At 41.1% G+C, this 26,321-nt stretch overlaps 1 long non-coding RNA gene across 1 annotated transcript; it reads left to right on the forward strand.

Moving 5' to 3' along the window:
• Positions 1 to 6,598: 6,598 nt before the first annotated feature.
• On the forward strand, positions 6,599 to 10,815 carry LOC118831931. The gene is made up of 3 exons (XR_005009161.1): positions 6,599 to 6,703; positions 10,177 to 10,371; positions 10,667 to 10,815. It is a non-coding gene; the product is annotated as an uncharacterized LOC118831931 (long non-coding RNA).
• Positions 10,816 to 26,321: the final 15,506 nt, after the last annotated feature.

Raw genomic sequence — 26,321 nt, forward strand, 5'->3', positions numbered from 1 at the left:
CTCTTCTGCAGAAATCCATCTCACCCTTCATGGCCAACCTTCAAATGTTACCCTCTCCTTGGTGCCTCCCCTGATTTTTTTCTTTCTGGATTTTTTTCAAAGTGCCTTTTTGGGTCTTTTACCTTTATCACATTCTCTCTTATTTGTATTAACTTTGTGTATGCGTCATATTGTTCTTGTTGGACTACAAACTGCCCGAGGGCAGAGGAGTCAGAGTGGGATGAGTCAGAGGACCTGGTTTCAAATTCCACGTCTGCTTCTTACTATCTGTATGGCCCTGAGAGGCCGCTAGCTTCTCTGAAGCTCGGTTTTCTCACCTATAAAAGGAAATCATGGGACTGAAGAATCTCTAAGGGCCCCCCCAGCTCTAAATTCATGACCTTATCACTTTGGTTTTCACAGTACCTAATAGTGCAGAGTAGATGCTTGATACGTTATTGAACTGAACTAAATTGAGTTGAAATGAATAAGTGGGAGTAGGAACTCAATAAACTCAATAAATACTTTTTGAGTCATTGAACCTAAAAGCTACTCTGTTTTTTTGGTATGTTTTTTAAAAATTCAATTTCCTTGATATAACTTGAACAGTCATGAAAATGTAGGCTGTTTGCCTAAGAAACCAGTAGAGCAGAGACCTTTCTGTTCTTTCCCAGAATCATGTTGTTTAGAGACAAAAATTATTGATGCTATTTGTAAGCAATTGTATGCAATTTATGTATAAAGACACAATTTTAAAGGTTTTGTGTGTGTATGTGTGTGTCTTGGATGGGGGAAAATGAATTCCAAATGATGCAAGTGATTTTTCAACTTGAACCTGAGTAAAAACATCTAAAAGAGTCAGGATCGCATTGTGAAGAGATAATCTGTAAAAATCTCATTGGTTTTGGTTTTATAAACAAAGACAGAGGTTTCAGGAATGATGCCAGAAATGAGTGTGTGTGGTGGGGGCAGGAGGGTGAGGGGTGGTGGCTGGAACTCAAATATAATCAAAACATTTTTCTTTTAATTAATATAAACAAATTTGTTCCCAGGCTGACACCATTAGTGCCAGGTTTCTGAGCGAAGCCCAGCTCTCCTGTTATATTATAAACTGCTAGAGAGAAAAGTTGAGAAGAGTTATTACATTAGTTTACACAGTTGAACTGCTGGGGCGCGTGTGTGTGTGTGTGTGAGATCTATTCATGCAGATAACCCAGCCAATACCTAAGAGAATGGAATATAGGACATGTAAAATCCGAATAGTGGGACATTTTTGTACATTTACTGAAAGAGGTCAAACTTCTACCAACCTTTCGTACCCATCAGTGGATTTAAAATAAAAGTTTCAAGGAAGAAATAGAGGAACTAAATGAAAATTTGGCAAAAAATGAGTGGATTGTAAAGGACAATTCTAATCCCAAATCTAAACAACCTAAACTTGCTCCGCAAAATAGGATTAAATGAGCTTGGTATCTGGAGGGATTGCTTAATTTATTGTTCTGTGACAGGATCCATAATGAAATACAGTCTTGGTGACTGATGACCTTAACCAGTAGTTGGCTGAACCATCTACAAAGCAAAATGAGAGAGCACTCTAAAGCAATTCTGAATTTTTAGCCCACGTGTCACTTTTAGTTGTACTGCACTAATTTTCCAGAAGAGACTTTTCAAAAAGACTGACTGGCTGGCTATTGCCTTCTCTCTCCCTTCCTTTGAGAGAGTGGGTCTTTGGGCTTGGAATACAGTGAAGATGATGGAATCAGTTCCAAACATCGTGAAGATTTATTCACTTGGACCATCATACCCGGAAGTAGGTAATTCTGTAGATAACCCTACCAGGGTACCCCACTGTATTTAAGCAGAAATATTTGGAAATCTTAGCTTACCCTTCTCTCTTTTCTTCTCTTAGGCACAACAAAGTTCATTTAGAGGAAAAATTATTTAACCTCTGGTCCACAGACCACCCCCTCCCAACCCCAAGGGATCCTAGAATAGATTTCAGTAGGTCCAAGAACTTGTATAGGAAAAAAGTACGTCTTTATTTTCACTACCCTCTAATTGAAATTTAGTATTTCCTTTAATTATGAATGTAGAAAACAAACATGATTCTAAAAAGAGCTTCACCAGATTGCCAGAGGGCGTCCATGACACACACAAACACACACACACACACACACACACACACACACACACACACACACACAAAAGGTTGTTAAAATCCCCTAATTTAGAGGAAGAAAATTAGTTCCAAGTGCAGTGTTGAAAAGGAAACACCAACTTTTCTTTTTCCTTTTTCAGCACTCCCCAGTTGGTCACCACAGACATCTCCAGGGCAAGCCTAGACAGGAATCTTCATGAAGATCCAGGATAGTCTCTACCGCCCTGTTTGGCCAAGTCATTTCCCTCTCCGCCTCTGCAGCTTCTGCCAACTCCAAAGCAGAGGGAGAGCTATCAGAGTCCAGAAGTCTCAAGTCAGGCATGTTGGAAGGGGGGCAGTTTGCCAAAGTCTAGAAATGCAGAGGCAGCAGCAGCTGCTACTTTCAGATAGCCTTTGGATTATGCCCTTAACTGAGCTGGACTGGTATGTGGATTCCACTTACAAAACTAGCCTGACCTACTGCTACTTCCAGCTCTCAATCCCTTTTATTCACTGTTCTAGGAGATTCTTTCCTTTTTCATTCCTGCCTACATTGCAGACACAATCTCCTCCCTCCCTCACCTGTCTTCCTTCATCCTCTGATGTAAAATGGAACTCTGATATTAAGGTAAAAGAGCCTAGATATTAGAACACAAGTTCAGGCTGCCAGGGGTTGGTGATACATTATGACAGCACTACCATTTCACATTTTCATTTTTCTGAGTGCTTTCACATCCTTTGCATTCCTACCAAAATTATATTTCTAATGCATGATCACCCCTGCTCAAAAACCTTCACTGGCTCCCCAAGTACTTCCAGAGAACATACGAATGCCTTATCTTGGTAGCCAAAGTCCTCCACAATCTAATTCTAAGCTAATATTCTGAAGCTAATGATTCTTTATTGCTAATAGAATTAACTCCCCTCTAAGTATTCTGCCTTCCAGTGGAAGTGGGTTATGATCCATTCCTCAGTCGTCTCCTGCTGTCTCCCACCACCATACATTTGAGCAGATTTTGAAAAGGACTCCTTTCACATCTCTGCCTGTTGAAGCCTTCTCCCTTCAAGGACCAACTCAGGTACCATTTCATCCATAAGCCTTCCCTGATCCTTCCACATAGAGGTGATCTCTTCTCTATATCTCTCATCCCTCTCTGTAGAACCTATCTTGTTCATTTATTGTCTTTTAGCTTGTATTTATGTAGTACAGTAGATGGTAAACTTCAAAAGGGCAAGGATGGTGTTCTGTTATCTTTCAACCCTTCCTTATCTAGTTGAATTGAATTATGCTAACTGAACCTCACAGTAACCCTTTAAGGTAGGCAGTGCAGGTATTCTATGGTCAAAGAATTTTAAAGCTGGAAGAGACTTTAGCGATCCTTTGATCCGGTGCCCTCCTTTTATATGTAAAGAAACCGAGGACAGAATATAAAAGACTTGCTCATGGTCACATAGATAGTAACTGAAACAGGATTTGAACCCTGGTCTTCTGATTCCCAAAGCCAGTGATCATTTTACTCATAATTATCATCCTCCCCCCTTCTCTTCTACCCCTCATCTTAATGGCCAAGGAGATAGAGGAATAGAGTTTAAATTACTTGCCAAGGTTATGTTATCAGTCTCATGAATTGAGAGTTCAGAGGGATACTGGAGATCATCTGATCTAACCTTCCTAATTTTTACAGATGAGGACGATGAGGCCAAAAAAGCTAAGTGACACGTCTGACGTCAGAACTTAACTAGAACTTAGTTTCTTAGTTACCCCTCTTGTGGTCTTTCCATTAGAATGGAGGTGTCAAACATGTGGCCCAAACCAGATTAAAACATAATTGGAAAATATTTAATAAAATAAATGTAGCAAATGATAAAAGAACAAATAATAAACACAGCAAAACATAGGCAGTATTGGTGTGTAGTTTTCTAAGTCAATAAGGGGCTCACAGGGACCCTTGAGTATGGTTTAGCGTCCCTCGTTTCTATTTGAATGTGACACTGTTGTATTAGACAACCCTGGGGAAGGGGTCAGGGCTAACGGGTAGGGCAAACACAAAGCTCAACAGTCTCCACAACTCCCTGTCATCTTGGTGAAAGGATGTATTAATGTCTGGACAAGCGACTCTTTTCTTGTGAGGAGTTCTGTTTTCTCAGTTCTGAGACCCCAAATTACTAAGATTAAACTGTAGTCTCAGCTGCATGTACACCCAAATTCCACTTATTCAGGGACCCAGTTTACCAGAATTTATTTTTATAGTACTCTAGTCTCTCGGGTAAAGGACATCACGAGGAACAGATCTATTGGTCCAGACTTAATTTCATGCCATTCCCTTGTACATCAATCCATTGATCAATATGCATTTATTAAACACCTGCTGTGTGCTAGGAAAGTACTATACCAGGCACTGGGAATACAAAGAAGCCTATTAGCTACTGGAGGAGACAACATGAACATATACAGGTATTTACAAGGTAGTTACAAAATAAATACAATGTTTTTTGAATGAAGGAGAGGGAATCAGGAAAGCCTTCATTTAGAAGGTAACATTTGAGCTGAGTCTTGAATGAGATGAAGGATTCTAAGAGACGTAGGTGAGTCCAGCTATAGGAGACAGCTGCTGCAAAAGCACGGAGGGGGGAATTAGATTGCCAAGTATGAGGAACAATAAGGCATATACTCCAGCTTGGACAGTGCCAGGCATGGAGTCAGGAAGAGCTGAGTTCAAATGTGGCCTCAGACACTCACTAGCTGTGTGACCCTGGCAAGTCCCTTAACCCTGGTTTGCTTCAGTTTCCCCATCTGTAAAAATGGGGACATATTGGAGAAGGAAATGGCAAACCCCTCCAGTATCTTTGCCAAGAAAACCCCAAATGGGGTCACGGGAAGTCAGACATGACTAGACAACAACGGAACCACAACAAATTAAAGTTTAGAAAGGACGTTACCTAGGCAAGGTGTCCCAAAACTTTTATGCTTTAGGAGCTCAAAACTGCTTTATCTCATTTACACCTCACAACCATCCTGTGAAAGAAGTACTATTTTTTATCCCCATTTTGCAGCTGAGGAAACTGAGGCTGAGAGAAGCTAAGTGACTCGGCGAGATGGGCACAGCTAGTAAATGTCTGAAACAGGATTCAAACTCAGACTCCAAGTCCAGTACTCTATCCACTGTGCCGCCTAGCTGCCTCTGAAAGCTTCTCTGTTATCCCTGGCCAAAAGTAAGCTCTTTCTTCTTGAAATTTGCCCAGATACTCTTACTTCTCATACGATACCAATCCCATATACCCTTGCATTACAGGAAGGATAGTCTCCCCTTACTCCCCTGCCTCCCCCGTGGTAGCGTCTCAAGGGCAGAGACTGTGTTTTGTTAATTCTCGTATCGTTCAGAGCCACTTGTACACCTCTACACAGGTCTCAGTAAATATTTTTGAATGAATATTTGAGGTTCACAGAGATGTATACATATTAGAGAGGGAGGGGCAGCGGGACGTGACCCCTTGAATGCTATACCTGATTACCTCACATAGCAGAGGTTGCTCAGTTGGCCAAAGTACCCCCTGCCTGAGGAAAGCTGAATCACATTGGACTAGAGGTGGGGGAAGGGCAGGAACTTGGAAAGCAGGAGATGATATTTGTAAAATAAAGATAATGAGAATGATGTCAAGGTCTTTGGCTAAAAAACTCCTGTGAGGCAATTTTGTTATGTCATGTGCATTTAAATCCCTTTTGCGATAATGAGACACTCTGAGAATTCTGAAGTGTCGCCTGAATCATCAGAGAGATGGATTTATGCTGAAGAGAACTTACTGCATTCGAATTTCTTTGCACATCAGTAGTAGCCTCAGAAAGTAATATATATTAACACACAGTTAACCAGAGCATCCTACTCTTCAATAAAAACTGGAGTGGGCAGTGGGGTGGGTAGGGTGGGAAGAGGAATTGATTATATTTGGTTAGGACAGTAGCATTTGTAACATTTTAGAGCTGGAAGGAAGCCTGGAAGTTTGAGAATATCAGAGCTGAAAGGGACCTTAGAAATTATGTGATTTTATGCTTTTATTTTACAGATGACGAAACTAAGACCCAGAAGGGTTGTGGCCTATCCAAAATTATTCAGGTAGTAGCAGAGTCAGTAGCTTGAACTCACAGCCACATTGAGAAAAGGCACAAATAAGCCCCATATGATAAAGAGAAAATTAGACTGGGACTCTTTACCAGTTTCCTGCCCTAGTTCATTAAGTCCAATAGCTTATAATATTGCTCCAAGTAAATGAGAAGTTGTGAAGGGGGAGGGGGAGGGCATGGAGGCTGTGTGTGTGTGTGTGTGTGTGTGTGTGTGTGTGTGTATGTGTGTGTGTAAAGGCATTGGTGATCTAAACTGTTTCAAGAATGCCTTTATTTTAAAAATATTTATATTGTTTTTTGTTTTTAACATCACCTTTATTTTACAATATATTTCTTCCCCTCCCAAAGAATCATCCCTCATAAAGAATTTTAAAAAAGGGGAAAAAGACTCATCAAAACCAACCAACTCATCAGGCGCATCTGTTGTTACATGAAATATTTTGCACCCTATGGCCTCTCACCTTCAGGTATGCCTTTTAAAAAAATGTGCATATAAATGGTCTAATGCATCATTTTGCCTAATTATTATATGGTGTGTGTGTGTGTGTGTGTGTGTGTGTAGATAAATAGCATCCCAATCTAGAAACCTAACAGCAGTCACCTCAGTGATTCCAATTTCAGGCTATCTCCTCTTTTGCCAGACCTCTTTAAATTGTCTAAGAAAAGGTTTAGGGAACTAGGGGGTGCAGTGGATAGAGCTCTGGGCTTGGAATCAGGAAGACTCATCTTGAATTTAAATGTGGCCTCAGCACCAGCTGTGTGACCCTGGGCAAGTCACTTAACTCTGTTTGCCTCAGTTTCCTCATCTGTAAAATGAATTGGAGAAGGAAATGGCGAACCACTCCAGTATTTTTGCCAAGAAAATTCCAAATGGGGTCATAAAGAGTCAGACATACTGAAAATGACTCAACAACAAAAATATGAAGAGGTTTGTATAGGGAGTGCTTTTTAGCTTTTGTAAAGATGGGTCATATGCTGGAATGTTGTGTTAAAATGGCCCTAGAAGGGGCTCTGATGTTCTGTGCTTAGCTGACTGAACTTCCAGATCACTCTTGAAACCCTAATGCCTCCTGTAGCACCAGTGTGTCTCCAGCCCTAAATAGCTGATAGAGCTGTTTGAGCATGTGCTTTCTTCATTTGATTTGTTAGTTGCACTGCTCCTTGCCTTTGCTTATATCTCTAACCAAGTGGCCTCTTTCCAAAATAAAGAGAAAGTTAGTAAGCAGCAGCTTCTGAGACAAGATAGGTCCCTCATCCGCTCTTTCTCCTTGTAATTAATACTGAAAATGTTTATTACCTGCCTTGCCTGTAAAGGTAATAATAAAGACGTGTAGCCTTATTACTTTGCTGCCAATTCCCTTCTTGGTTTTTTTCTCCTTAAATTAATTCCAGAGTTCTTCCAGATTTCTTGTTGCTAAGCTGTAAAGTCCTAGTTTTTAAAATGTGGATGCTAATTGGCAGAATATAATTTTGATGCTCCAATGAAATTTCTGTTGCAGAGAGGAGTGTCTACATTGCCTTTTGCCCACGTTTTGTAATTTTCAGACTGACATTATGAAACGTGAAGGTCTTTGTCTAACTCTGCAGAACCTGTTCTCTCTCTCTCCCATTCAAGTCTGGGCTGTCTGAGGAATCCAGGTCTCCTAAAATTCTCACAGGGAAATCTTTAGCATCTAAAATACTGGGCAAGAGCTTAAAGAAAAAAGGGTTACATAAGTAAATGTCAACCAACTAAACTAAAATCAGGGCAAGACTTTCTCAGAGGGCAGTAGGGTATTTGTCCAGGGTCCTGGCTCTGAGGTTAACTTACTCATGCTGTATTCTTCTGGGGAGGTGGGTACATCAGGGCCTGAACCCTTGGAAACTATGCCCCATAACTTGGCATCATGGAGATGTTTGTTGCACTTTGGACCTGATTTGAAGGGCTTGGCAAGAAATATCCCTACCAAAGGATAATTAGGAACAAAGAAATGGAAGCTACAAAGAGGTAAATTAAAGTTTCGTGTAAGGAAAAGATTTCCCAACAATTTCAGAGATTCTGTAACTCCATGTGGTTAGGAGTCAGGAGACTTGGGTTCATTCATATCCTATTTATGACATTTACTATCTAGGTGACCTCAGGCGAGTTACTTAACCCTCCTGGTTCTCAGTTTCCCCGTCTGTAAAATGATGAGATTAGATTTGCCTACTTGTTCCTCACTCAGGATACTTTCTCTTTAGACTGTGTAGACTATTGGCTGTCCCCCACACCTAGAATGCTTTCCCTTTTCATCTCTGACTCCCAAGGTTCAGATTAAATCCTACCTTCTGCAGGAGGCTCCCACTGCTAGTCCCTTCTCTCTAGAATTACCTTCCATTTACACTGTATATACTTTGTATATTCCTAGCTATTTTTGTATTTTGTCTCACATTAGAACATGAGCTTCTTGAAGGCAGGAACAGAATTTTTTGCCTTTCTTTGTATCTCCAGCACTTGACACAGTACCTAGAACGTAGCAAATGCTTAATAAATGCTTATTAGCTTACTGACTGGATTGTCTCTAAGGTACTTTATATCTCTAGAGCTATGACCATTTGAAGTACTTTGGACCAGTGGGGGAGGGGTAGAGCATAGGGCAAAGAGACAAGGTCATGGAAAAGGAAGTGATATTTATAAATGACGTCAGGATTCTAGACCAAAAACTCCCTGGAAGGGCAATTCTGGCATTTTCTACCCTGATAAAGCCTCACGTATCAGCACCCATCCCAGTCCCTCCTCTAATGTTATGCCAGTGACTGGAGAGGCTCCAGCAAACCCACCTGGCTCTCCTATACCAGCCAGAAGAGAAATGGACTCTGCCCCTTGGGTTTCTTATAAGCTAGAGGGCTTGCCTTAGATGAAAGTAAAGAAAAAATAGTTTGTCAGCGTAGGGCTTTGACATTTATGGATATTTTGGCGTCTTATTTGAACCCCAGACTCAAAGGAAGATCTCTGCCCCAGTAGTCAAATGCTTAGCTGTTCTTCTGTAATGACTTCCCTCAGTTTCTGGAGTATTAACCTCAACTTGTTAGCCTCTGGACTAACGTGCCCAAATGTCTTTCTCCGGGTTTCATTTGCTGGCCTTCCAGACACTGTTTTTGTTTTTTTTGTTTTTTGCGGTCTTTAGGGAGATCCATTTAAAGCAAACCCTCAGCTAGCACTCAATGGCCTGTGCTGCACAGTGTGGTCCTTGATGAGACACTGTTGTATTGTTCTCCTATTGGTTCATGTGTGTTAGCCTTTGTTTCTCCAGCCAGGCTGTGAGGTCCTCGAGTTCAGGGACATGCCTCACTTCTCATGTGTTGCTCAACAGCGTTGGGCCCGTAATAAGGGCTCGAGAAATAAATCCATTTTGGTTTGATGAGGCCACAAAATAACAGTGATTTAACACCAACACGTGACTCTAACCTCCTTAGAAAGTGGCTCTGCCCTTCTTTTTCTCCTTCCCTTTCACTCACCCGGCCCACCATGCTTCTCTTTGGGACTAAATTCTGTAATCTGGCCCCACCAATTTATTGACCATGAGCTGTTATTATCTGAAGAGATAATAACGCTTTTATCTCTGCTGTGTGTGTGTGTGTGTGAGAGAGAGAGAGAGAGAGAGAGAGAGAGAGAGAGAGACTCTGGGTGTGTGTGTCTGTGTGTGTCTGTGTATTGGTAAATGTTAAACAACCAGCTCTCCAAAACACACAATACTCTAAGTTTAATCTGCACTATTAACATTTCCCCCATCACTTTCTTAAGTCTAAACAATCGACAAAACAACAATCAAGCCCTGATTTGTAGCCCATTTGCCAATTCCAGAATCTTAAATGCTCACACTGAAAATTTAACAATCACCTTTCTGAAGCCTTTTGAACTTGCTCCAGCATACACCTGGACCATGTTATACTAACATGATAACATTTGTTTCTCATTCAGCCACCAGTCTGTGCCTGAGTCAGCATGCATTTGCAAAGCCAGAGAGCACTTAAAAAAAAAAAAAGTATTTCAAAGAAAATCCTCAACTCAGAGATTACAGCCCCACTGCAGAGCTTATTCCAGAGAGAACTACAAGTGGCCACCCAAAGCATGACTTCAAAGAAAACAAGATTCATGTCTGAAGGTCCAACACAGGTAACTTCTGAGCTACTCCCCCAGCATCAGCTACAGGCGTTTGGCACCAGCCCCCATCACTGAGCAGAACTAAGGAATGTGTGTAAACAAACTACCTTGTATTTCAACACTCATGTGGTTTGCTGTTTAACTTTCCAGTGGAAATCTCAGTTGTTGTAACAATTTTTAGCATTTTGTTACTAACTTTTAAACGTGGATGAGGTGGGTTGCTGTTGAATGGCAGGAGATGACAGCTGAAGCTAAAGCTGTACGACAAACCCTGACCACTCACTCTCTCTCTCTCTCTCTCTCTCAGATACCTTGAACATTACCTCTAAGAGACACCATTGATGGTCTTTTAAATCAGGAATAATAAACAAACACACCTTCCCCCTGGCGCATCAAATCCCCACCCTCCACCCTTTGTTTGCTTTCCAGACAAACAAGGATCCTGCAAAACCAAAATGTGGTAGAATTTGTGTCTTTCTCTCTCCTGGGGAGGTGGATTTGAATGGCTGTAGTTTACTCTAATCCCAATGGGATGAGATGATTTCTCTTAACTGGACAAACTCCCAGTACCACATGCAGGATAGGATGACAGGGGCCAGACAGAGTTCTGCCTGGCACTCTGGTTCAAATTGGAATAGGTCAGTCTGATAAAGTTTGTCTTTTGAAACAGTGGTCCTGAGGGAGCTCACCTGAGTAACTTGAGTCATCCCCAAAACCTCACCCACAAGCCCAGGTACCCTTCAGTAGCAGCCCATGGCAGACCCTCTTGAGGCTATTCATTTTAGTCAAATATCGACTTCGGGTATTTAAAAAGAATTAAGAACACATTCCTTCTCTATTGGCAAACCTAAGCCTCTTCCCGTTTTTCATTTCTCCATTCATTTCATTCTCCGCTTTTTCATTCAGATGCCACATGCGTATACATACATATACATATATATATACATATATATATATGTATATTCACATACACAACTACGTACACCTCACCTCCCAGCCTGACTCTGCCTCTAAATCACACCACTCTTAGGTATAGGTTCTTTGGAGGTCAGACCAGCAAATTGTGCACACAAAGTACATTGATTTGATTCCACCTTTGGAGCCACTGTATGAGGAGTTAGTAAGTGGAAGTAGAACCAATACTCTTACTACTATACTATAGGATATAATCTAATTAATCAATACTGTGAAAAGGCCTCTGGCTTGAGTTACCACTGGATTGGAATGATTTTGGCTTATGTCAAGGTTGACTAGGTAATTTTGATACCAGTCGTAATTGTTAGCTGATGTTCTAAACATGCTTGGGAAGTTGGCAGTTCTGTGGATGTACTGTTAGTATCCAGATTCATGCAGGCACTTTTTGTACTCAAACACTTTTGTAATCAAGTTCAAGGGAACCAACTGGGAGAGGTCTGCAAAGGCACACCCTATTAAACCAACATTCTAATCACAATCTTAGGGCCAATTTCTTCAATGAATTTCTGCTTACTTGGTATTCCTTCTGCTGATGGCTAGTGGAGCCTTGCTTCCTGCTCCCCTTACCTCTGACTTACAGAAAAACAGCCTGCCTAAGCCTTTTTCTTTGCTAACTTTCCTTGTTCGCTCATTTCTAAACATGTTAGAACCCAACTCCCCCTGGTCAGTAGCTTTTCTTGTCTATGGACTGTGCCCTACAGAACCCCTGCATCTTTTTAACGAATGCCCCATTATCCTCAGACTTTTTCTATGGCACTCATTATGCCATAAGCGATTTTCCTAAAGCACAGGTCTAACTATGTCACCCCCTTCATCCTACTCAGTAAGTTCTAGTGGTTCCCTATTATTATCTCTAGGATCCAATATATACTCTTTTTGTTTGGCATATAAAGCTCTTTATAAGCTGGCCCTTTATTTCCTTACCTCTCTATAGGCCTTCCTCTCTGTGGTCCAGCCAGACTGGCTTACTGTGTTCTGAACATATGACACTGATCCCTGTGCCTAGAATGTACTCCTTCCTTATCTCTGTCTCTTGGCATACCTGGAATAATCCAAAACATAACTAAAGTATTCTTCCAGCTATTAGTGTTCTGTCCTCTGAAAATACCTTGTATCAATTCTGGATATTCTTTCTCACTCTTAGCACAGCACCCAGCACATAGTAGCTAGTTAATAGCAATCTCTCTGTGATCTCTCTCTCTTCTCTCTCTCCGTTTCTCTCTCTCTCTTCCCCCTCCCCCCTCTCTCCCTTTCCCCCTCCCTTTTCCTCTCTCCCCACTTTCTCCAGATAGATGGATAGATATAGATAGATAATCAGTAAGGCATGAGATTAGGGATGAGAAGTCCTTGAAAGCCATTGGATGAAACCGAATAGTCTATAAGAGATACACTGTATTGATTGAGAAGACTCAGGCATGTCCTTTATTTTCTATATTTTAACAAGCCAGTTCAGAATCCAAGCATTAGAGTACCTGGCAGCAGAGTGGAGAGAGCTATTCCAGCCAAGCCCCTGAGAGAGAGTCACTTGGGGAGAGAGGAGGAGATGAGCTATAGTCACCTACACCACCCTTGACCAGAGGATGACCTTGTGAGCTTTGCATGGTTTAAAACTTTTGGACTTCTCATCAGCAACCTAGCAGAACAACCAGTACAGCAGATGTGGTATCTACACTGGGAGCTGAGAATAAATCAGACAAACTGAAGAAAGGAAGCTTTGGGTTTCTACAGGGAGCCTAGTAGAAAACTTGCCATACCTAAGGAGAACAGCATGAGGATTCTAGCAAAAGGATTTTCAGGAGCTGTGAGTTACCCTCTTTGCCACATGTGCTCTAAGATTGAGCCCAAAGACCCCTGATGTTGTATGAACTTGTAGGAGGGTGTTAACCGACTTTGGGGGAGGGTGGGGTTTGTACCAACTATGCTTACCATACCACTTCAGTAAAGTACCTCTTTCTAAAATCTAAGTCTGGTGGTCTAATTGGTATCAACTGACAATCGTTGGGGTGAAGTACATTAGTTGGGATTTGTGAGTTATAATATTAGAAAAAAATACCCTCAAACCCATCAGGGCTACTCCTAGAATCCTGAGGAGAAAAAATTAGCAGCCGACCTATGGGGACACAGCCTGTCAGTGGGAGTGGGAGTTGGGAGAGTAGCCTGTGCTATACCTAGATTCCTCCCTGTTTTCCTGGACTCCCTTGCTAAGGCTTCATTTCTCATCATTCGCCGTGCCCCCAACCTCCCTGTTTATAGTTTTGACTCCATAATCAACCATTTCAACAAATCCTCCCTTTTTTCATCCCTTGCCCTCTTTTAGTCATGCTAACCCACAACCATGGGTCATCTGCACCATTTGTCTATGCTATTTATAAGCCACCACATACTGCTAGAGAAAGTAAAGGAAAACGTGATAAGTGGGCCCACTGCAAAGTCATAGTATTGAAACTCCACTGGGTCTTCACCATTGCAGAGAAACCGTTTTATTCACCTTCAGTTGATTCTCTTCCACACTCCTCTCAGCAGTTAACTGCTCTGTCTTCAAGCCCCTAACTCAAATCCCACACCACTCATTTCTTACCTTACTGAGATTGAGGCTATCCACCTTGAACTCTGTCATCTCTCCTCTGATATACTTAGAAACTGCTGTATGTTTTTATGTGAGCTCTTCTTCCTTCCAGCTTTAGAGAATGAGTTGACTGTCCTGAGACTAAGCCCTCACCTGTACCTTGATCCCTATACCCTCCGACCTTCTGTGAGATCTTGCTTCATCTTATTCCCCCTTCCACCATTTTCAGTCTCTATCTCTCCACTAACCCTTTTTCTATCTGCCTGTCAATATGTTCATGTCTGTCCTAAGAATAAAACACTTCCCTTGACCCTGCCATGCATCCTTTAGTATTAGTGAGGATTATTTATCTGAAATGAAGCAGAAAACAAAGAGACATAAGCTCACCAAAGGCGTTCCCCATTGCCACGATGCTGCTCAGAGTCCAAGTTGAAGCGGGATTTCCTATTGACGCTGAGGTGCTCCAGATGCTTGTTTATTGGTGACATTGTGTTAATTGTATCAAGCCCCAGAATACTGCAGATTCTCCTAAATGAGATACATAATTACTCATAAGAGGTTGACCTAACTGTCCACACAAGAAAAACCAAGTTGATGAAGAACGTCTGTTGTCCAGACTGTGATATGTAAATGGATAGACAACCCATGAAACTGAACCATTAATAGGTGTATGTTGGACAAACACTGCAAATGGACAATGAGCTGGGCCCATAATTGAACAGAGGAGAACAGGATGGATTGCTTTTGGAAAATTGCAGGTTCATTTAATGAGCCCAAGCTTTCCCCTGAAAATAAAAAAGATCTACTTTTTAAATACCATTTTTTTTCCTGATGGCTGTATGTTATGAACCACTACAGTCTCCAAATAGCAAATTGAGAAAGACCAAAAGGACAACAGAGAGGCACATTATAAGGAGGGAATCATGAAGGAGAGGTATTGTGAAGGTTGTTACCAAATACATGTGTGATCAGAAGAGAGTATGGGGCTGGTCATAAGGTGAAAAGAAGAACAGCCTGAATGCTTCATTGGTATCCTTGCAATGGGAGAACCTAAGGAAGGCATGCAGCCCATTGGGTGGACCCTTCTGTGGTGAACCTGTGAGGGATCATGGAAGAGAGTCACGCAGAACAGGAAGGTAAGTATGGGTTGTGATCTGGATAGTGGAGGGAATACTCATGTCAGTGAGATCACATATTGATTGGGGTATTAGAAAGACCCCCTACATCAGCTCTTCACTACAAAATTTTTATATAGAGTAGCCTATCTTGTCAATCCCCTGTTTCCTCATTACTCACATGCAACTCTGGAAATCTGGCTTCTATCCTTGCCATTCTACTGAAGCTGTTCTGTGGTCACCAGTGACCTCCCAGTTGACTAGTCCAATGGCTTTTACTCAGTGCTCATCCTCTCTAATAGTTCTGTAGCATTTGATAGATTCATCATACCTGCCCCTTCTTGTACTTTCTCCTTCACTGATACTGCTCCTGGCTGGTTCTCTGCTTACCAGGAGGACTGCTTCTTCTTGGCATACTTTCCTAGTTCATCTTCCTCCTCGGATGTGGGTGTCACCCAGGCTTTAACCTTGGCCCTCTTCTCTTACAATACTCTCGATTGGAGATTTCATTCACTTCTATGACTTCAATCTTCACCTCTATGCAGAGGACTCTCATCTTTATATTCAGTCAGATCTTTCCTTTGAGTTCCAGCCCTGAAAATCCAGCTGCCTGCTGGACACTTCCATCTGGATGTCCTCAAACTCAGCATAAGATTCGGCACTGAAAAGGGCCATAGAGATCACTGAGTCCTTCCTCTCATTTTACAGATGAGGAAATGGAAGCCAAGAAGGGTTAAGTGACTTGTTCAGGGTCACACAACTACTAATTGTTTGAGGCTGGATTTGAACTCAGGTCTTTGTAATTTTAGGTCCTTATCCACCATGATATGCTGCTTAGTTCATTATTTCTCCCTCCAAACCTACCCTTCCACTGAGATTTTCTATTTCTCATGATGGCATCCCCACCTTTCCTATCACCTGAAGCCTCAAAGCCATGTATAATTCTTTGCTCTTCTTCACCCCCTGTGGTCAATTAGTTCCCAAGTCTTATTCACTTTACCCTTATAGTCCAATTCATAATTGTATCCTCCTCACCCTTTTCACCGTTGCCACGACCCGATTTTAACTCCTCATCCTCTCTTGTCAGGACCTGAATTGAAATATAATAGCCTCCTAAATGATTTCACCTATTAATCTTCCTATGTGAAGGTATTACTATGTCCCTCCCCTCTTCAAAAACATTCACTAGCTGTTTATTGCCAGAAGGATAAAGTACAAACTCCTCATCCTGGCATTTAAGGCCAGTCGTAATCTCTCTGCAAACTACCTTTCCAGCTTTATTCCATACTACTTCTTTTCATGCTCTGGACATTGTAGTCAAACTCATTTTCTTTTTAAAAAAATTTTTTTTATGCATTTTGAACTTAAATACAAAAAGACAAAAAAAAACCATTTCCATGTACAACACAAGAGAGGATTCAGTATAAAACCATGAATTTCCATTTCAGACTGTTACTTTTTTTTGAAACTATGTAATAAATACTATACATTATTTTCAAAGCTACCCTGATTTTCTGTGCTTCCTTCGAAATTTTCTTTTGTTCTCTACTGTGCACTTTTATTTTTTCTCCATCCCTCCCCACCCCAGCCTAGAGAAGGCAACAATTAAACACAAACATATACATATGCATACATATATGTGTATGTATATATATATATATATGTGTGTGTATATATATAAATGTATGTACACACACATACATATGTATAAAACCATACTATACATACTTCTTTTTATCGGTTCTTTTCCTGAAGGTGGATAATAACATCTTTCCTCTTAGGTCCTATTTGTTATTTTCTAATATGTTTTTCCTATGCTCTTGCAACTTGGTGGATTTGCACAGGTTATTCTCTGTGTTTGCATCACACTCCATTCTCATTTTTGCCTCTTGAAATCCTTTACCTCCTTCAAGGACTATCTCAGTTGTTGCTTCTTATATGAACCTCTTCGATTCGACCTCTCTAATTTCCTGCAGTTAATCTCTTCCTATTCAAATTTTCTTAGAGCACTGTTTGAATCTCTCTTTTCCATATATCACATTTTGTTTTGTGTTAGGCTTATTTGTTGATCCTATCTATGTATCTCTTCTATTAGAGAGTAAATTCTCTAAGAGCCAGAGCTGTCATTTTGTATCTTTTTGTTCCCAGCACCTAAGGTGGTGATCCTTTGCACATAGGAGGTGATTAATAAATGTATATTGAATTGAAGCAGTCATGCTCACTGTTATGAGTCAGAATCCCAAATTAAAATGTGTAGAAGGGCCCAGGAGTAGAGAGGAGGGGCCCACTCACCAGCAACTACAGAAATATGTTTCCAGGTTTGGTGATTCCATGTCATAGCGCTGACAGCATGGGTTAACATTAGCCCATGGACAGATTGTTGTAGGACAGCAGTCTCCCTGAAGTACCTTCCTCACACCTTGTTATATTCTACCTCAGGGCTGTCCAAAATGCTGGCCAAAGTGTAATTTATGCGGCCTCCTACAAGCATAGAAATTTACATAAATGCTTTAGTAAAGGAAGCTGAGCTACCGCAGAGCTGTCACTAAAATGGCGAATCAAAATATATTGTCTATTGTTTCAATAAAAACCTAAGGTTGGACAGCCCTGTTCTACCTGCTGGCAGTTATCAGACCTTTAGCTAATACTAACTTTATCGGCTAATAATCAGAATTTGTATCTCTTTCCCTGAATCATTTTGGCTCTTAGCCGATTGTTTTGTTAGTCTTGACTTTAGCCAGTTCTAGTCTTTTGCTGTTTTATATGCACCTGAATGCATGCACATTTGCAATACTGCCATTTCCTCTTCCTGCTTTCTCCTCTCCGTTTAATAGCATAACACAAAGCATAAGTTTGGTAGCATTTTAGCCCAACTGCAGCCAGAACTTATGGGTATGCAGTTTCACTTTGCCTGAGAGCTTTGCCTATCAACACTTTCCTCCACAGTCCTTCTAAGCTGTACAATAGGAGATTATGACCTCTGGGTTCTTTGGGGAAGCTGAGTCATACAGATCTGTGTTCTTTATGATCAAACCCAAGTCTGAGACCTCATCTCTAGGGTGCAGATGGGGGTAGACAGTATATAGTTGAAAGGATATTTTATTATGTCCCTTCTCATTCAGCCCTCATAAATAAAGATTTATGTTAACCAGCTCCTGAGCTAAGTGGGAGCCTTGGGGAAATTTAAATCTCTATCACATGCAAATGGCCAAGCCCATCCCTCAGCAGTTGAAGGGAGTGTGGGGCCTGTGGCTTAGAAGTGATTTAGAATCTGTGTCTCCCCAATTGACCCCCATTTATGTGAATGCTGTCTTTCCCCCTCCATATTTCCTACCCCTTCTTTTCCATACACCATGCCATACAATAATAGTGTGATATGAAGCCTATTTAAAGGATCTTATCATGTAACATATTGGATTCATTTTTGAATATGCATAAGCATATTGAGGACCCAGCAGTTTCAGTACCCAGTCAGTTTTAAAGAGAATACAAATCCTCCCAGTAAAAATGATATCAATTTGAAACACGGTTTGAGAAACCAAAAAAAAAATGTTTCCTATTTTTAGAAGCCTAGAGAGATTTAAAAAGACAGAAGTAGCTATAAATACAAGTTGGGATGAGGATAAATGGTTCTGCTTCTCGATTCTCACCAGTCACCTAGAGCAGGTGGAGGCCAAGAGCCTCCTCTAGTCTCTTTGGTACAAAGACTGTCATCTTTTTTTTTTTTTTTTTACTCAAGAGCTTTGCACTTTAATGAAGAAAAAATTGCCACTTACATCCCTCTTTGAGACCCCCAGGAGTATTGGCTCCAGGAGCAGCAGAAATATGATTAGAATAGATTATCATAGTCTAGTTGGTAAAGCTACAGGGAGGGATTGTTTGTGGGGGAATCAGTGGAAGGGAAGTCTTCTGCCTCCAGAAAACAAACGCATTAAATCTTACTGCTTATGGCATATACAGAATCTTAGAGTTAATTCAGTTCAGGGATAGGGAAGAGCAGCAATTGGACCTATGATTTCATTGGCACGGAGAACTCTCTGGTGAGGAAACTTTATCTACCAATACAGATACCACCTTCTCCACAATTTAGAGAGTTGCCTAGAGCAGGGAGAGATTAAGCAGGTGAATGTCAGGGATGGGACTTGAACCCTGTTCTTCCTGCCTCCAAGGCTAGCTCTTTACATCATGTGCAATTCTGCCTCAGACAGTTCTGTTGAATTTGATTCAATATTGATTTATTTATGTGAGTGTACTTTTTAAAAAAAGGGTTTGCTCTACATGCCTGTTGGGAGACTCAGGTGCGCTTTAAAAAGTTTTAAAGGTCGGTTATCACCACCATCATCACCATCACCATCAGTATCACTGTCACCATGATGAATTAATTATGTGCAATTCACAAAGCCAAGTGCTGGGAATATAATGACAAAAACAAAATAGTTCTTGCCCTCAAGGAGCTTATACCCTAGAATAACTTTTTTTTTTTAGACTAACTAGAAGAGACCTTAGGAATTTCTAGTCTAACTTGAGTGACTTACACAGGGAATTAGTGGCAGAGTCAGGACTAGAACCAGATTTCCTGACTTCTGGTCCGCTGGCATTCTAACATGGTATGTTGTCACAAATTCATAGTCTGATCTTAAAATAGCAGCTTATCTTTGTATAGTGCTTTAAGGTTTGCGAAGCAGTTTACAGATATCTTGTTTGATCTTCACAACAATGCCAGGAGATAGGTGCCATTATTAAACCCATTTTACAGATGACAGGCAGAGCTCAAGAGACTTACCCAGGGTAACACAGCCTTGTCTGAGGCTGGACTTGAACTCAGATCTTCCAGACTCCAGGTCCCATGCGCTATCATCTGAACCATTGCCTGCCTCTTATTCATTGGAATGCCCTCTAGAAAGTAGTGCCAATCTTTCCCTTCATTTGGGGAAGGTTTATTATTGAAGCATAAAGGGAGATAGACAGCCTAGGAGGCTTTTTGACCCCACTGAAATCATCTATGAAACAACAACAACAAGACTGAGAAACACTGTTTGATATCACTGCTTTCCTTCCCCTGCTTCCAAATAGAACTATAACCCATTCAGACCAGGAAGATAATATTTTCTTAATTAATTAATTTATTTTTACTCTCCAGCATTCACTTTTATAAGATTTTGAGTTCTAAATTTTCCCCCCTTCCCAAGATGGCATGTAATTGGATATAGGCTATATGTGAACAATCATATTAAACATATTTCCACAAGATAATATTTTCTAAGAGACTGAAGTTAAGCGAACCATGGAGCTCCAGGGGCTTGTAGCCCCTTCCGTATTTTTGAACTCCTCTGATTGTCTATTCCCAGGAAGAAGGAATCATCTGAAAAGAGTCCAAATTTTCATTAGAGGAGAATCTTGGCCATGGGATCACATTCCATGGTTTCTCTGTGGCATCTAATTAAGAGATGGTAAGCTTCTAATGTGACAAATGTCCAGGGACAGCAGGGAAAAGAATTGATCCCTGCCAACCTGGCTGGCTGCTTGCCTCTGGAAGCGACACCCCTGCTTCAAGAATAAACTACTGACATTTTAACCAAGTGCCAGCTCTTCTGTTGCAGGGACCTTCCCAGGGACTGAGCTCACATTGCACACTAAATGGCCCTGGGAGATGCCTCAGAGGCCTTAGTGGTTATTTCTACATACATCCCTCCGCCCCTCCTCCCCTGTCCCCAAGTCTCTGCTGGAGAACCCAAAACCAAGACAGACCTGACTGCCCATGATGGATGGTGTAGAGAGACAGGACTGGGATGAACAGAGTCCCTTTTACAAGTTTCCGTGGGATACCCTGGTTTGTATCTTTTTAGAAGCTAGAGGAAGACCAAAAAAAATCCTACAAAGCTCTGCCGCCACAAACCTTAGAAAGCATCCTGGGCCTTGACTAAGGACTCAGGAAGAAGTCTATTTATAACTTCCAAGAGTTCTCAAAAGAGCAAGCGGGTTTAAGGCTTTGGAATGTAGTCTAAAGGGGGCAGACGGGGCCTGCTCCATGTTTACTTAGTGACTTGCCCTCTGGAATATCCTTGTTTTCCCAGGGGACACATAGAAATAAAAGCCTTTGGCTATTTTAGGGGTGGTGGGGAAAGGGTGTGATGGACTTATTGGAAGATAATTTGGGGAATTAATGGCTCCAGATTGTATTTTAAATTTTTATTGGGGGGGGGCAGGCTAGGGGGCTGAATTGATTAAATCAGTTTGGGACAGGTTACTTTTGAGATAATGATGGGATATCAAAGTGGAAATGTCCCATATGCACTTAGATCTGCAAACAGAGAAAGAAGTCAAGGCCAGAAGTATAGATTTGGCGTTAATCGGATTGGTGATGGCTGAAATCATACGGGAAAGAAGAGCAGAAGAAAGAGAATAGCCCCTTGGGAAATACCCACATCTAGAGGGTGAGGGGATAAATCAGCAAAGGAGATAGACAGTAGACAGTCATAGAGAAGAGATGCAGGGTCATGGACAGGAGAGTTTAGAAGGTCAAGAGGGACGTGGAATTCAGAGAATGGGGAATCTGAGAAGAGGAGTCTCTCGGTTTTGCTATTTTGAACTCTGGGTCGCTGTTTGCCCACCAGTGTGTTATAACACTGTGTTGTAAAGTAGTGTGTTTCAGTATTTTGAGATTCTTCCCTTTCACTTTGCCAGTTTTTTGAGGGTGGAGGCGGTAGCAGGTATAGTGGAGAAAGGAGGGAGGAGTATCCTGTATGTATAGATACATTTGAAGACATTTACAACCATTAGACCTGTTGGCTCCAGCTTCAGACAAGTATGGAAAACAAACCTGTGCCCAAGGCTGGAAGGAGACCTACTTTCACTCTCTTCAAAGCCAAGCTGTCTAATGAGTGCCGTGCTAATGAGTTTCATTGTTTCGGTTATTATGCTTATTACAAGATACTTCTTCAAAGTGAGTTGACTTTTTAACTGGTTGTGAATAGGTCTTAACATTTCTCCCAGTGTGAACCTATTAGAAGATTGGGGTGCCAAGCTGCAAATTGACCACTTTTCTCTTGTGGCCTGTACTATACATATACACACATACACGTTTGTATGTACTTACATGTATTTCTATATACATATAGCTATATATTTGTGCATATCTGTATATGTATATGTGTGTGCATACATACATACATGCATATATATACACATATATACATATACACACATATATACACACTCAGAGAAAGACAGAGAAATAGAGAATATTTATTTTCTGAGCAAAGTATTGGTTTTCTGGTGGTGCAGTGGATAGAGCCCTGGGCCTGGAATTAGGAAGACCTGATTTCACATCCAGTCTCAGGTACATGCTAACTGCGTGATGCTGAGTTTCATCAACCATAAAATGGGGATAAAAACAGCACCTACTTCCCAGGGTTGTTGTGAGAATCCAATGGAATAATATTTGTAAAAGTGTTCAGCATGATGCCTGGCACGCAGGAAGTGCTATATAAACGCTTCCTCCCTTCTGTTCCCCCTTCTTCCCAGAATGGAAAAGTAGTAGACAGAAAGACTGAGTCTCCTGGCCACTGTCACACACTACAAAAAATTAGTTGGGAAACACTGATCTCTAGAAACTCTTGAGATAGGGATGAGTCTTACTACTTCATTCTGAATTCTAGGGGTATGGAATTTGCTGGTCACATTGCTCTTCTGCACAAACAGTTCAGGAAGCTGCAAACTCCTTGGCCTGGTATCTAAAGCCCTCCATAGTCAGGTAACACCCTGCCTTTCTAGCTTTATCTCATCATTGTCAGCTCCATCTAAATGGAGTCATGGTGTGGCTCCTAGATATAGAAGAAATTGGAGGACCCAAGTTCAAATCCCAGCTCTGCCACTTAATTCTTTTTTTTCTAACACACATTTTCTCAAATTTTAATATAACAAAGGTGAACTGCTAGAAAATGATTAGACCTATCTAATGAGGTAGCTGAGTAGAGACATTAACACCTACCTAAGATAGGCTCTGTGGAAATAAGTCATTAAGTAAACAGGGGGACAGCTTTCTTCATAGGATAGGAGCATCATAAATGGGCATTTTTTAAAAAATGAACAATATTACTGCAAAATAATATAGGTCTAGCAACAAAAGGCATACCTCTGATGTGAATCCCTTTATGTCTGCCACTTAATTCTTGTGTGACATTGGGAAAGTCACTTAACTTCTCTGGCCTCAGTTTCTTCATCTGTGAAAGAAGGCTAGATGATGTCTAAAGGTCTCCTCCAACCCCAAATCTATGATCCTATTCAGACACGTCCAATTGTCCTGATCTGTATGTGGCCACTGGACCCAGAAGGCTCAGGAGGAAGAGAAAGTGAGGCCCTCCCTCATTTAAATCCAATTCACTTCTATGTCATTGCATCACCTCCCTGATGTCATGGTGCTCTTCAAGAATGAAACACAAACAGCAAGCAACCACTCTAGGCATCAGCCTCCTCGTCAGTGAAGTAAGAAGTAAGTGAAGTAAGAAGATTGGACTAAATGATCTCTGTAAGGCCTTTTCTGGTTCTAAATTCTATAATTCCTAAACTCAGCCCAAGCTTTACCACCTCTGTGTTCTTGCTCACACTGTCCTCATATGAGGAATATCCTCCATTCCCTTCTTTGGATGCTGAATTCTACTTATCCTTCAATGCTCAGCTCAGATACTGCCTCTTCTCTAAATAAAGCCTTCCCTCTTCTCTTCCCCATTTCTCGTTGGTTGGTGATGACTTTCTAGAGAGGTACCATGGTGTGGTGGAAAGAACACTGGATTTGCAGTCCAAGGATCTGGGTTCAAATCATATCTCTGTCACTCATTTTCTTTTTGGCCTTAGAGAAGTTACTTAACCCACATCTCTCCTCGCCCTGCCCCAGCCCCTTGGTTTCCATATATAAAATGAGGAGGTTCTACTAGGTGGTCTCAGAGTTCCTCCCAGTTCTAGAGCTGTGATTCTGTCTTAAATTTTCACATGGCCCTTTGTTTTGTACCTCCATGATACATGATGATACACAATAAGGACATCATAGTTACCTACGTAATATTTCATCCCCATACTAGACTATAAGATCTGCGAAGGTAGGAACCGTGCTTCTTTCAACTTTGTGTGTCCCTCACTGTGTTCCACTTAAAGCAAGCACTTAATGAATAAGTGTTTATTAGATTGAATTTTAGAGGAAAACTTCTTGTTTCCAAGGATACCTCTGCAACTCAGAGCCTAAACACAAGAGGAAAACAGGCATGCCCCCTGGTAAGTAGACCCCATACTATAAGATACATCCCATCAAACAAGAACATGGTAATTCTACAGCATTCTTATAATGTATAATGGTCACTGGTATACTCAGGCACAAGAAAATATCTGAAACTTTTTTGACTCCTCAGAGATTATATTTCTCAGGGATATTTTAGCGTAGGATCATACATCCAGAGCTGGAAGGGACCTCAGAAGTCATAGGTCAATCAGCAAGCATTTATTAGGTGCCTTCTATGTGACAGGAACAATGCTAGGTTCTGAGGACACAAATACAATGAATAAAACAATCCCTACTCAGGGAGCTTTCATTCTAACTGGGGAGAGAACATATCTAAGTATATACAGAATAAATAGGGAATAAATACATTTAAATACATTTAAGTACAAGGTAATTTGGGAAGGAGGACACTGGTAATTGGGTTGATCACAAAATAACTCATGTAGAAGATGAACCTTGAACCTTGTCTTGAAGGAAGAGAGGGTTTCTATGAGGCAGAGGGGAAGAGGGAATGCATTCCATGCATGGGAAATAACCAATGCAAAGACTCAGAGAGGGGATGGAGTGATACGTGTGAAGAATAGAGAGAACACCAGTTTGACTGGACCACAGAGAGCAAGAAGGGGACTAATGTACAATAAGGCTGGAAAGATAAGTTGAGCCAGGCTGTGAAAGGTTTTAAAAGCTAAACAGAGGAGTTTAGGGAGCTACTGGAGCTGATTGAAGAGGTGAGTCATATAAACAGATTTTTTTCCTTTAGGAAAATCATTTTGGCAGCAGGGTGTAGGACGGACTGGAGCTAGGAGTGGCTTGAAGCAAGAAGACCAGTTAAAGACTCTTCTAACAATCTATTAAGTGAGAGATAATAAGGGTCCAAACCAAAGTTGTAACTGTGTGAGTAGAGAAGGTGGATGTCTGAAATACTGTAGAGATAAAAACAGCAAGATTCGGCAACTGATTGGATATGTGGAGTTCAGTTTGGGGCATGTTGAGTTGGAGATATCTCTGAACATCCTATATATATATATATATATATACACACACACACATACACACACATGTATATACACATATACACACACACATATATATGCATGTGTGTGTATATATATGAGTGGCGACATACACATACATACATATACACACACACATGCACACACATATGTATACTATATTTTTGGGTAGAGGTTGGATATATGGATTTGTAGATAAATAGATGATTGAGAGATAGATGATAGAGCTCTCATTTCCAGCTGCCTTTCAAACATCTTGAACTAGATCCAGTAGACATCTTAAACTTAATGTGTCCAAAACTGAACTCATTATCTTTCTCCCTAAACCCTCCTCTCCTAATTTCTCTATTACTGGAGAGGGCAATGTCATCCTCAACTCTTCACTATCTCTCACATTCATATCCAATCTGTTGCCAAGGCCTACTGATTTCACCTTTGCAACATCCTTGAATATGCCCCCTTCTCTGCTCTGACACTGTCACCACTACGGTGCAGGACCTCATCATCTCATGCCTGTTCTATTGCAGACTCTGAAGAGTCTGCCTGCTTAAGTCTCTCCCCATTCCAATCCAACCTACATTCAGCCACCAAAGTGACTTTCCTAATGCGCCAGTTGACCTAATCAACAAACTCTCATGGCTCCCTATCACTTCCAGAATCAAATACAAGATCCTCTATTTGGCATTCAAAGCCCTTTGTAACCTAGCCCTTTCTTACCTTTTCTTTTTCTATCTTACTTACATCCTCCGTGTATTTTTTGATCCAGTGGCACTGCATTCCATCTCTTGGTTCTGTGCATTTTCATTGACTGTCTCCCATGTTGGGAATGCTCTTCTTTCTCATCTCTACTTACTGGCCTCCCCGGCTTCCTTCCCAACTAAAATGCCATCATTTACAGGAAGCCTTTCCTAGTTCTTTTTAATTCTAGTGCCTTTTAAATTTTTTTCCTCTTTAACCGTATGTACCTTGGTTGTATATATTTCTTGGTGGTTGTCTTTCCCATTAGATTGTAAGCTCCTTGA

This window comes from Trichosurus vulpecula, chromosome 9 (genome assembly GCF_011100635.1).
Source record: "Trichosurus vulpecula isolate mTriVul1 chromosome 9, mTriVul1.pri, whole genome shotgun sequence".
Lineage (NCBI taxonomy): Eukaryota > Metazoa > Chordata > Mammalia > Diprotodontia > Phalangeridae > Trichosurus > Trichosurus vulpecula.